At 51.6% G+C, this 12192-nt stretch overlaps 1 long non-coding RNA gene across 1 annotated transcript; it reads right to left on the reverse strand.

Moving 5' to 3' along the window:
* Positions 1–8324: 8324 nt before the first annotated feature.
* LOC102152659 lies at positions 8325–11992 on the reverse strand. The gene is made up of 3 exons (XR_005377972.1): positions 9760–11992; positions 9393–9555; positions 8325–8941 (listed from the first exon to the last, which is right to left on the reverse strand). It is a non-coding gene; the product is annotated as an uncharacterized LOC102152659 (long non-coding RNA).
* Positions 11993–12192: the final 200 nt, after the last annotated feature.

Below are 12192 nucleotides of genomic sequence, written 5' to 3' on the forward strand. Positions count from 1 at the left end.
AGTGGTTTGTCCAGGTTGCAGAGCGGACGTTTCAGCAATGCTGTGATTTGAACCTATGATAAACCCCAGGTCCCTCTTTTTCTAGTGCTTGTGGGTTCCTTGGACTTTTCCCCATTCACAACCGTGTTGTCTGTGACTAGATGTAATCTCATTCCTGCCTTTCCCATCTGGCTGCCTTGGCGTGTTCAAGAACAGATTTGCAGGACATGAATTATAGCTCGAGCAGATTCCGTAATCTGCACAGGATTCTTTCTTTCAGGAAGTTAAATGTGCTCAATTATCGACAATTTAGAAAATACAGAATGAATAAAAAGGAAAAAATAAGATTTCTTCTTGGACTTCCCACAAAGGCCCACTTTCTAGCAGCATTGTCTTCTGAGAAGCTCTCTCTGTTTTGAAATTTTGTCACACAGTTGCAATCGCACTGTATATACAAATCCTCCAAACTACAAAACCGGTTTTTTTCATGTTATTACAAAATCCTCTTGGACGTTATTTGTAATTATTGCCTATTGTGGCCGAGACCCCAGTTTCTCCTCCAGTCTCTGACCTCTCCCTCTTCTTTCATAATAGAAATCTCAAGTTTTAGCTGGGCATGTGGCCACCCAGAAAAAAAATCTACGTTTCCCAGATGTGTCCATGTGACTAAGTTCTGGCCAATGAGACATAAGTGACTTCCAAGTAGTGTCCTCAGAGAGAGGGTGCTTCCTCTTCTTCCTATCCTGCTTGCTGGCTGGAATGCAGGCGTGATGGCCAGAATCTGAGTGACAATTTTGGGCCACGGTGGAGCAATAAGAAGAAAGGCACTTGAGTCCCTGATGAACTCATAGAAACACCTTACCAGCTCTGGGCAGCCACTTGCACACTTCTTTTACATAAGAGAGAAACAAACTTCTGTTTCATTTGAGTCCCTGGCATTTGGGGCTTTTAGCGACTCAGAGATGAACCTAACACTGAGTATTGCACTAATATTTTGCTGGAGGAATTGTCTCTAACATTCTTTTAGGAATTCCTACCTCATTAGCTCAACCATTCCCTGGTGAGTGGGCATTTAGGTAGTTTCTGAGTCTCAAATACTCTAAATAATTCTGTCGTGAACATCTCTGTGCGTTTTCACAATTTGTGGTAATTTCCTGAGGACACAATTCCGGAATAGGGATTTAGGGAGGGGTCAAAGAATATGAACCTTCTTAATGCCTGTTAATAGCCATCATCCCAGGAGGCTATACGCCACCAGGAGCAAGGCTCCGGCTTCATGGAAGAGCTGCCCCATGAAGAGCTGAACCCGCTTTGTCGCCGAGGACCCCTTCCACTACATTCATGACAGCGGGGTGCGTTCTCCTCCATGCCTCCCCTCCTGTCCTTCTCATCACACATCTCTGGGAGGCATGTCTCCCTGGTGAAGCCCAAACCCCATGCCTGCACCAAGCTGCAAGAGTGGCTGGGAAGGTGAGTCTTTTGGCATCTCCCTCCAGGAGAGTGGTCACTAGGGAAGGAGCTTCCCTGAAGTGAGTTTGCAAGGCAGGGAGCAGCCAGAAAGTGGGGCAAAGCTTAGCTCCCCGAGCAGAGACCTGCTGGGCTGGGGAGAGGTGCAGAAAGGCTTTTCCGGCATCACTTTTTAATTCATCCTCTACTTACCCTGAAAGAACAGGCAGAAGTAAAAAGGACAAGGATGTCATTCCCACTGGCATCACCCTGGCAGTTTACCCAGCTCTGCAAGGGCTGAGTTAGAGCTGCGGTCCCGCGCCTGGCAGAGGGCAAGCCCCGTCCTTGTCCCTCCACCCAAGACTGGCACGTCAGCCTGGATGTCATTATCTGATGTAGGTGTGTCTCCCAGACCACATCCTTCAAGAGGAGGACCTGTCCACCTTACCCGCTGTAGTTCTCCCAGCACCCAGACAGGCCCTGGCACATGCTAGGTGCTCAATGGATAAATCTTGAATGAATGAATGAATGAATGAATGATGGCAGTCAGTTCTCAGCCTTGAAAGGAAGCTTGGAATCCTGCATTTATCAATACAGCCAATATTTCCTGAGCATTTAACGTGCTCCAGGCCCTGGGGAATCTTAGGTCCTAGGAATACCATAGGAAAGAAGACAAACTAACTCCCTGCCCTCACAGCAGAGAAGATGAACAGTAAATAAGAAAACCCCCCAAATACTAATATAATATAATATAATATAATATAATATAATATAATATAATAATATAATATAACATGATACCAGTTACTGGTAAATGTTTTATGAAGAAGTGCAGAACTGGGTAAGTGATTAGAAGAGGCTAATTTAGAAGAAATGGCGGCAGAAGTGCTCTCTGAGAAGGTGACATTTGATCAGAGACCTGAAGTAGGTAAGCCAAGTAAATATCCGTGGGAAGCAAGGGGAACAGCCAGTGCAAAGGCCCTGAGGTAGGACTGAGCTTGGTGTGTGCTATTTGCAACGAGGTAGCCAGGGAGGCAAGGGTTACACAGAGTTTCCCAACTTCAGCAAATCCACAGAACCCTTAACTGTCGGAAACAGTGGGGTGGGGGTGGGATGAGTTCTTTACTCTTAAGCTTCTCTGGAAAAACATGATGTCAGGGACAGACAGTAAATCTTGACTTGTCCCAGAAAACAATGGACCCACAAAAACCAGTGAAGTGTCAGGCTGGAAGTAAACGCCAAAGGGCTGGGGCACGGGGAGATCATATGGAATTTGTTAACAAATCTGCATTTGAAAAAGAATTTCCCAGTTAGGGGCAGAAGCTTCTGGCCAGCATCAAAAAGATGTTTATTGTGGTGCCTCCATGTAGACATGAAAAATGAAGATTTGCTGTCTAGCTGGAGATGTGGAAAGATGTACCCGATATGTTAAGAAAAAATAAAAAATTAAAAAAATATATATATATATGTATACATAAATAGGTCACGGGGTAGTGTAATATAGTGTATAATCCCTTTCGTAAATTCATTCCCTCCTTCACTCATTTGGAAAATATCCATTGCAGGCCTACGGTGTGCCAGCACAGTGCTGCATGTGCGGGACACAGGCATTGGGTGTCCCTGTCCCCATCGGGGAAGGCAGATAATGATCAGATCAGTACAGAGGTAAATCATCACAAACTCAAGTCAGCGCTAAGAAGAAAATAGACTGGAGCTGCAAGAATGTGGCCTGACATCCAGGAACGGGCAAAGCCCGTGAGGGTATGCTCCAGAATGTCGAAGGGGTCGCAAGGTTTTGGTGATTTGCTCTCCTTACGTTCCCCCTTCCTTTTGATCGTCTGTTTATCCTCATGTTTTGATCATGCAGTGAATTAAAAAATACAAACAAAGCCCAGATGGATAGAGGGGTTAGAAATCGTGTGTCTAAAGATGAGTTAACACCAGAAGAGGAAGGAAGGACACACAAGAAATTGCCGCCTGTGTTTGCTTCCGGGAAGGAGAGCCAGAGGCTGGGTTAGGAAAGAGCCTTGCTCCTCACTAGACCCCCTCGGAACCTTTCAAATATGTGTGTCCTCACAAAAACGATGATAAAATCAGCCGAAGTCTTTTGAAATGACACTTCAACACAGGTTTCATTTTCGTGAAAAATGACAAAGCCGGTAACAGTAGGCTCTCAAGAGAAAAATGTTCACTGAGCTGAACTGCCACGAAAATCTCAGACTGGTTCTCTCTGGGCGACCTTGTTTTTTTTTTTCTCAGTACTTTCCTGAATTCCTCGAATTAACATGAGAAGAATGAAAGAGACAAGAGAAAAGACAACTGTGTTCTAGAAATGTGGTTTTGCTTCATCCCCCCCACTACTGTCCCAGGCGTGTACGTTTATTACCCCCATTTGACAGACGAGGACACTGAGGCTCAATGGGCAAGCCACTGGCCCAAGGTCCCCGGGCTGGATCTGAGCCAGGTCTGTCCAACCCCACAGTCTGTTTTTAAACCAGGATGCTCAGGTGCCCTTCAAAATGTCCTTCAAGGAAATTGCATGGCTTTGAAAATCCGAGGGGGAAAGCCAAACAAACCAAACAAGAAATATGACATTTTTTAAACCACTTATTCAAGCTCAAATGGGGCCTAAGACCAGCTCGGCAAGGGGCACTGTTTGTACTTCAGGTGGGGCGCTCCTTCACCGTGCCTGGCCGTACCCCCGTGGCAAGTCCCTGCCCCTGAAGCCCCAGCTGCGCCACCCGGTCATCTGTCACCCAGAACCGCCCCCGTCGCACCTCTCCGGACCTCCCCGCCCCGCCCCAGGAGTGCTGCTGGGGCCTGGGCAGGGCCGGGCCGTCCTGCGTGGCCTCGGGGTCTGGGCGAAGGGGGAAGGCAGGAGAGGCCATCAGCCCCAGGCTCGCAGGCCCAGGCCCGGCGGCCACCAAGGGCCGTCCTCTCTCGGGCAGCCGAGGCCAGGCCGGAGGCCCGGAGCCGGTGCTGTGAGCTGGGCAGCCGGCCACTACGGTGGGGACCGGGAGGCGTGCACTCCCTCCGCCTGCCCGGCAGCAGCCCGTGGCCGCCCGCCAGGCCCGGCCTGACGTCAGGGTCTGACCAGGGACATAATGTGCTGGCGTCGGGACAAGGGCTGGCTGCAGGGAGACAGGGCCGCGAGGCGGGGCGGTCAGAGAGAGAGGGCTAGGCGGGGAGAGAAGAGGAGAGAGAACAACACAGAGGGAGAGAAGTGAGGAGGAGAAATACAAGAATAGAAGGAAACACACAGAGACAGAGGCAGAGACAGAGACAGAGACAGAGACAGAGACAGAGAGAGAGGAAGCCAGAGGGAACAACACAGCAGGGGGGTAATGAGGCGGTGGCCTTGGGCCCTGGGGTTAGCACCCGCCTGGGCCATGGCTCTGCCTTCCGAAGGCCGGTGACTCCAGTGCTGGGAGCCTCTGGTGGCTCATGTGGGCCCTGGGAGCCTCGACCACTTGTGGGGGGCAACGGAGCACCCCTTCACCATGGGTGCGGGGGAGCCAATCTTTATAAAGTGCTTTGGCAGAGCCCCGCATACAGTAAGTGCACAATCAATTGGAGGTGACAATAGAGGGTTGGGCAGGGAAGGAGAGAGGAATGGTGGAGGGTGGCCAGTGACCCCGTGAGCAACAGCCCTGGGCCCACGGTGACCCTTTCCCTGTGGTCGCCGGACGCCTCCCTTCCCACCCCCTCTGGGCCTCGGGCAGGAGGCCACCAGCCCAGACCTTGGCCTGGCCTTGCCTGTCTCGGGGCCCAACCCCCTGTTTATGGGCTCAAGAAGGCCGTGATCCCAGGGCCATCACGTCACCGAAGCCAAACAAGGCCAGGTCCTGGTCACTGTGGGCCTTCCAGCCTCATCACCCCTTTTCCCAGCTTAATTATTAAATGGCCCAGTAGCACTGAGGGGCTGAACTGCTGGTCTCCCAGGTGTGGGCAGCTGGGCCTCTGTGTCCCCCATTAATGCAGGGGCACACACTCTGGAGACCCCAAGGGAGAATTGGGAAGTGCCCTTTCTCTTGCTCCCACTTTTTCTCATCCCTCCCCCTCTTCATCGGGGTTCCCATTTATTGAGCACCTACTATGGCAGGGCATGGTCTCGAGTCCTCCTGACAACCCCAAGAAAGTGAGCGCTATCATTATCCCATTTTTCAGATGAAGAGACTGGGCTCAGAGGGTTACAGTCCCTTGTCCAAGGCCACCTGCTAGCGAGTGCCAGAGCCAGGATTCCAGCCTGGCCACCCTCTTTACCAGACAGCAGCTCTCCCATTCCCTGACCAGCTGCTGAGCGCCAGGATCTGTGCCAGATGCCATGTCCACCCTACCTCTCAACCCCCAGGATGGCCCCATGAGGCAGCCAAGGGCAGTCTTGCCCCCCGGGAGACATTAGGCTCCATCTGGGGACATTTGGGGTTGTCCCAACTGGGGGGCATGCTACTGGCATCTGGTGGGTAGAGGCCAGGCATGTTGCTCAGCGTCAACAACACAGAATTATCTGGTCCCAAATGTCAATAGCGCTGAGGTCCCCACTACAAGGTGAGCCCTGTTATGCTCCCCGTTTTACAGATGCAGGAACTGAGGCACAGAGAGAAATCACCTCATGCCCAGGTGGCCACGCTCCATGCTCCTGCTCTTTACCAGAAGAACCCACTGCCACTCCTGGAGGCTCCTGTCCTTAGGAGACCCCTGGCTCTATTCTGGGCCTTTCTGAGTCCTTGCTTGCCTCACCAGCTTTTTACATCTGAAGGCAGTGTTTTAATCTCTGGCTAAGAAAATTAAGCCAAAAAGTCACTGAGAAGGTCAGAACGCCTTTAAATGAATTTGTGTTTGGGACAACTGGGTGGCTCAGTGGTTGAGCATCTGCCTTTGGCTCAGGGCGTGATCCCGGGGTCCTGGAATCAAGTCCCGCATCGGGATCCCCACGGGAAGCCTGCTTCTCCCTCTGCCTGTGTCTTGGCCTTTCTCTCTCTGTGTCTCTCATGAATCAATCTTAAAAAAAATAAATAAATGAATTTATATTTTATTCACAGCAGCATTGAGGGACATTTGAAATTGGCCACACATGGACTCATGCAGCAAGTATTTTCTGAGCACCTACTATGTGCCAGGCCCTGTCCTTCACGCAGGAACCAGACAGACCCAGCCCCTCCTGGGTCGTTAGGAGCTAACACTCTAGCGGGAGACGGGGACAATGAATAAGAAAGACGACCATCAGGGTGATTTCAGACTGTGCAAACTGTGACCGTGGGAGAGAGAAGGACTGTTCTAGAGAGGGTGGTGTCCAAGAGGGCCTTTCTGAGGAGGCGAGGCCTGAGGGATGACAAGGAACCAGCCTTAGGAAGAGGTAGGGTGAAAGGTTTTAGGCGCAGGGAAGAGTGTGTGCAAAGGCCCTGAGGCAGGAGCTTACGTGGACCATTGAGGCACAGCAGGGAGGAGGAGAAGAGGAGGGGAAGAGGTGGGAGATGTGTCAGGGCTTTGCAGGTGCTCAGAGCAGGGCGGGAGCCAAGGGAGGATTTTGAACAGAAGGGACACAGGATCTGATGTAGGTTCTAGCAGGATCCTGTTACATGCTGTGGGCAGCTGAACGACGCCCCCCCCCCCCAAATGCCCACCTCTGAATCCCCCAAACCTATGACAGGTACTTTCTATGGCCAAAGGAACTTGGTAGCTGTGACTTAGTTAAGGAGCTTGAGGTGGAAGATGACCCTGGGTTACCTGGGTGTGCCTGGTGCAATCCCAGGATCCTTAGAAGGTGGGGGTCGAGGGAGGAGTTTGATTAGGGAAGAGGAGGAGGCAGGGAGAGGAGACCCAGTGACAGAAACAGAGGCCAGAGGGGCTCGCCTAGCAGACATGGAAGGGGCCGTGAGCCAGGGACCTCAGGTGACCACCAGAAGCTGAGAGGGACATGAGGGGTGCTCTGAACAGATGTGCAGAATGGAGCGCCGGGGGGCGGGGTGCTCAGCAGTTGAGCATCTGAATTCAGCTCAGGCCACGATCCTGAGGTCCTGGGATCGAGTCCCACATCAGGCTCCTCGCAGGGAGCCTGCTTCTCCCTCTGCCTGTGTCTCTGCCTCTGTCTCTGTGTGTGTCTCTGTTGAATAAATAAAATCTTTAAAGAAAAAAAAAGAAACAAAAACAAATGTGAGGAATGAACAAATCCCCGTTCTCCAGTGAGGACACTAAGGAAAGCTGCGGCAAAGGAAGTGACTCTCCCGGGGTCACACAGCTGCCAGGTATGGGGTCAGCATTTGAACCCAGAACTGATTGCAAAGTTTGCACCAAGCACCCGACTTCCTAATACCGCTGACACTGCCTGCAATTCAGCAATTTCCACTTTGTGGGGTGTAGTGCTCTACTCTCCTTGAGGTATCAAATGTTTTTAGTAGAGCACCTCAGGGAACCCACAGGGCACCTGACCCGGCCTAGGGTGTTACTAGATAGGGAGACTGAGGCTCACAGAGGCTGAGGTCTTCCCCGATACACAGCTTGCCAGTGGCAGAACTGGGATTCCCCTCCCACCCAATCCCTCAGTTGGGGTCTTCCCAGTATAGTCTGGCCTCTGAGAAACAACGCAGAGTAGATGTAGACCACACCACCCATTGTCCTGGCCAAGACTGGAGAAAGCCTGGTAACACCTCAAGCTGAGAGCTTCTGAGAAATGAGGGTTGGGGTTAGGATCTGGGGCCCTGCAGTCAAACTCCAGCTCTCCCCTTCCTCTGCTGTGTGACCTCAGGAAAGTGGCTCCCCCCTCTCTGGCCTGCAGCTGAAATTCTGGACAAAGTAGATAAAGACATATCAAGCACATTTTATTTATTTATTCTTTTTAAATATTGTATTTATTCATGAGAGAAACACAGGCAGAAGGAGAAGCAGGCTCCCTGCGGGGAGCCCGATGCGAGATTCGATCCCAGGACCCCAGGATCATTCCCTGGGCCAAAGGCAGATGGGCAACCCCTGAGCCACCCAGGGCCCCTCAAGCACATTTTAAAATAAAAAAAATGCAGCATGTGTTGTAGCTGACATTTTTCATTAGAGTGTACCGCTAGGACCTACATATGTAGTCATAATAAAATATACTAAACTTAATTTGAAAAAATCAACAATATACAAAAGAGTTTTTCACTTGTGTGAATGAAGTCCAGATGTAGGCAGTTCAGGGCTGGTTTGGAGACTCCCCAAAGCTCTCAGTGCCGTCCCAGGCTCCTTCTCATTCATGACTGCCATCCCTAGGGTGTGACCCTCCTTCTCACGATCCAAGGTGGAGGCCACAGCACCAGCCTTCTCGTCTGCCTTCCAGGCAGCAGGACGAAGAAGGGAAGATGACGGGTAAAGGGTAGCCACAGCTAAATCTCCAGGAAGGGTTTCAGAAACTGCCAAACACGCTCCCTGTTACAACGCGTTGGCTGGAACTCGGTGATACGGCTGCACCTCCCTTCTAGGGGAGCTGGGGAAAGCCATTTTCATTCTGCATGTCCATGAACTCAGCTAAAGGTTGACCAAACATCTGTAAATAAATGAGATAATTTCAGATAGTAGTACGTGCTGTGGAGGAACCCAGCGGGGTGGGGGGGAGGAGGAGACCAGAAGCAGGAAAGGCCCATCTGAGGTGAGGCAGCTGAATGGTGAAGGGCAGGAGGGCCTGGGGTGAGCATTCTAGGCACTAGGAACAGAAAGTGCATGCCCTGAGGCAGGAACAGGCCTGGTGTGGTGAGGAAACAAAAGGAGGCCAGTGAGGCGGGAGCTGGGGTGGGGATGGGGATAGGCCTGGAGGGGAAGGGGTCAGAGCACTCAGCCGGCCTGGATCCCAGGGGGAGCTGTGAGGCCCAGGGTGGAGGCTGGGCTTTTTTTCTAAGTACAATGGAGAGATATTGGAGGATTGAGGCTGAGCAAAGAGACCTGATGCCATTGATATCCCTTTGAAAGGACACTGAGCTCCCCGGGCCAGTGAAGTTTACCTGGAACCCTCCTGAGAGCTTCATTCATTCATTCATGCATTCGTTCATTCGGTGAATGGGCTGGACCAGCCGAAGTGGCCCTCCCAGTCCCCACCCTCCAGAAGAGGGCAGACGGAGCAAAGGGACAAGCCCTTCAACACCGCTCACAGATGGCGGGGAGTCTCTGCGGAGAAGAGAACAGGACCATGTGGGGCTGCATTTGCCAGAAGAATGGAGAAGGAGGTGATCTCTGAGCTGAAATTTGAACTACAAGGAAGCATTATGTTGGGGAAGCCTGGAGAAAGGGAGAGGACTGTCCGGGGAGAGGGAATAGCTGGCGCAGAGTCCCGAAGAGGCAGGAAGAGGATTGTGTGTTCGAGAAACTCACCAATCTCTGGCCTGGCAAGAGGGAGGTGGGTGGGAGAGGTCAGCAGAGGTCAGATCTCAGAAAGCCCGGGGGATGGCTCCAGGCTTCCACGTTCTGGGCAGGATGATTTATTAAGAGCTCTGCCCCCAAATCCCTGGGATGGGCCTGTGGTCGGATCCAAGACAAGCAGGGACCTTGCTCTCCTTGGAGGGTGTTTACAGGCTCCTTGATGACACAGGCTGCTGCCTTCCTGTGGCTTGCAGGTCACCGGGCACCGTCTGCTGCTCGGTTCCCTTGCTCCCAGCACGGAGAGTGCCTCTGACTCAGCCACCCCTCCCATCCCCACCGAGGCCGCCAGCCCTCCCCTCGTGCCTCCGTGCTAAGGCTCCACAGAACTGCGTGACCCTGGCACCCGGAAGACCTTCTGCATCTCCGCTCAAAGCTGCCCATTTCACAGAGGGAGAAACTGAGACCCGGCACGGAAGAGACCCTTCCCCCAACGTCTCACTCCGAGGTTGGAATAGAGCCAGGGCCTGGTCCAGGTCTCCTGACACCTGGCCCTAAATCTTCACACCGTTTAATTTAAAAAGCAGAAAAAGGAGGAGGAGGAAAAGAGGTGGAAGTAGGAGGGAGAGAGGAAGGGGAAAAGGGAGAGAGGAAGGGAGAAAGAACTTGGGAAAAAAAAGTCATCTTTGAAGTGAACTTGGTGTGAGCCCTTCCCAGGGAAGGGAAAGGATTAGCACCCACTCCCTAGGTACCAGGCACTTCACCTCTGTCAGCTTGTCCCGTGGAAGCCTCACAGCTACACAGTGAGATGGTTGCGTGTGATCACATCCTCTACACGGTTTAGAAAACAGAGAGGTTGTGCAACCCACCCACGGTCACACAGCAGTTCTCTGGAAGGGAAGAGACTGGAACCTAGGTCTGGCTGCACTCTCCAGCTGCCAGGGCTGCTTCTCCTCTTGCGGTCTCCTCTTTCAAACTTAACAGCAGAGATTTTTTTTTTCCCCCTGGGTGTCCACAAGCCTGCAGATATGTTTCCTTTGGCCCACATGGCATTTCAATAAAATTCGAGCCAATGATCACAAATCAAGGGATGTTTTACATAAAAACCCAGATCCCTACCTCCTTTAAAGCACTGGAGGATTTGACTGGGCTGGGCCTACCATCTGCCGGGGAGGGTTTGAAAGGGATGCTCTGGTTCTCCCCACTCCCCACTTCTCCCTACTGCTTCCCTAGTCCTCAGGCCAGATCCCAGTTGCCATTTATCACCATGCATACACAGCTGTTTTCCTGAGAGCAGGGACATTCTCTCCATACTCGTATTTCTCTCAGAAAGAGGATAACAATAATCCAAGAGGGGGTCAGGTGTCCTGAAAAATGGGAGAGTGCTTATATCTTTGTGGAACTGAAGACTATTCCTTGGTGTTTACTATACCAGCCAAACATGGCTGAGCCCCACCCCAACTTAGATTTCCTTCCTGGGGGCTCTAGTAGGATTGTGAAATTTAGCAAGTAAAAATATAGGATGCTCAGTTAAATTTGAAGTGGAGATCAACAACAAAATTTCTTTTAGGATAAGTATGTCCCATGTAACATTTAGACATACTTGTACTAAAATATTTTCTTTCTTCATCTGAAATTCTAACTTAACTGAGCATCCTGTATTTTACCTGGTAACCCTACCTACTGGGGTTGACAGTGGGTATGAGGAGCTTGCATTTGAATCCAGGTTTCTCCTGTCCTGTTGAGGTGATTTGGGGTAAGTCACTTAAGTTCTTTGGGCTTCTAATCGTTCATCATAAATAACACCATGAGGACTTGAGATAATATATGCAAAGAGCTTAAGACAGAAACTGGCTCTCTGTATCTGCTCAGTAAGTGTCAGTCTCCTGTGGACATCATTGGTGTCTACCCGATGGTCACCCCCTTCTTCTGGGCTAGCTGAACCCTGATTTGCATTAATCACACTTTGCCCTGCCCCCGGGGAATGAATGTGATTGATCTAGCCAATCATGACATACCTATCCTGGTCTGCCAGGGATTGGTCCAAGATGAGCACATCAGCTGGTTCTGACCAGTAGGACACCCCAAGGGAGTTCACTGCACGGGCGCTGCAGGGAGATTTTCTCCCCTAAGGACGGTTGCCAGTGCTGCCCAGTGCTCCTTGCTTCCTGCCTTGGACACAGCTATGGGAGAAGAGGATGCTTGGCCCCAGCTGCCATCTAGGGCCAGTGAGATGGCACAAGGCCGGTGTGCTGAAGATGGCAAAGGGCAAGGGCAGAGGACTCCAGGGCTGACCACACCAAACTTCTTTTAAAATAAATTATAGAGGGATGCCTGGGTGGCTCAGCAGCTGATCATCTGCCTTTGGCCCTGGGCGTGATCCTGGGGTCCGGGATCGAGTCCCACATCCGGCTCCCTGCATGGAGCCTGCTTCTCCCTCTGCCTGTG

The sequence above is a fragment of the Canis lupus genome, chromosome 24 (assembly GCF_011100685.1).
Source record: "Canis lupus familiaris isolate Mischka breed German Shepherd chromosome 24, alternate assembly UU_Cfam_GSD_1.0, whole genome shotgun sequence".
Taxonomy (NCBI): domain Eukaryota; kingdom Metazoa; phylum Chordata; class Mammalia; order Carnivora; family Canidae; genus Canis; species Canis lupus.